This window comes from Brassica oleracea, chromosome C8 (genome assembly GCF_000695525.1).
Source record: "Brassica oleracea var. oleracea cultivar TO1000 chromosome C8, BOL, whole genome shotgun sequence".
NCBI classification, from domain to species: Eukaryota; Viridiplantae; Streptophyta; class Magnoliopsida; order Brassicales; family Brassicaceae; genus Brassica; species Brassica oleracea.
The window spans coordinates 17498442-17499049 of NC_027755.1; positions in this window are offsets into that span (position 1 = coordinate 17498442).

Below are 608 nucleotides of genomic sequence, written 5' to 3' on the forward strand. Positions count from 1 at the left end.
GAGAACGATCTGCGCTTGAATGAACGAGACGAGGACTCGAAGAGAATAAGAAAAAGGTGTTTAATGATTATAGCTGGACCCGGTGAAGGGTTGCCTACGTGCCCCGAAAGGGGATCAAGCCAATCGTAGTTCTACAACAAAGAATCACAAGTGCTTAGGTGAAAGCATGTGGAGAGATCTTTCTCTTTCTAGAAGTAGAGAGAGATGAATGAGAGACCAAAAGAGAGTCCAAGAGCCAAGAGTCCCCTCTCAAAGGAGGTTGACTCCTTATTTATAGAAAGAAGAGGTCTAGGGTTTCCTAGTGACCCCCTTTCAAATGGGCTGAGCCCATTATCTTATAGGCCTTGTTAGAGACAAAGTCCATGTCCAACAAGGAGGATGGTGCTCATTTGCAGGAGGCTGAGGTTCGGGTTGGTGTGGAGATATAAAAGGGACCGGCTGTAGGAGAGTTGACGAAGCAGCAAGGAACTCCCAAGCGGAGTTTCAAGCCGACAGGAATCGCTGCAGGAAGCACCAAAATGAGAATTGCGAACGCGCTGGTCAAACGAGCTGCAGCCAGCACAAGCACTCGCCATTGAAATGGAAGCAGACAACAAGAGAGTAAGGGG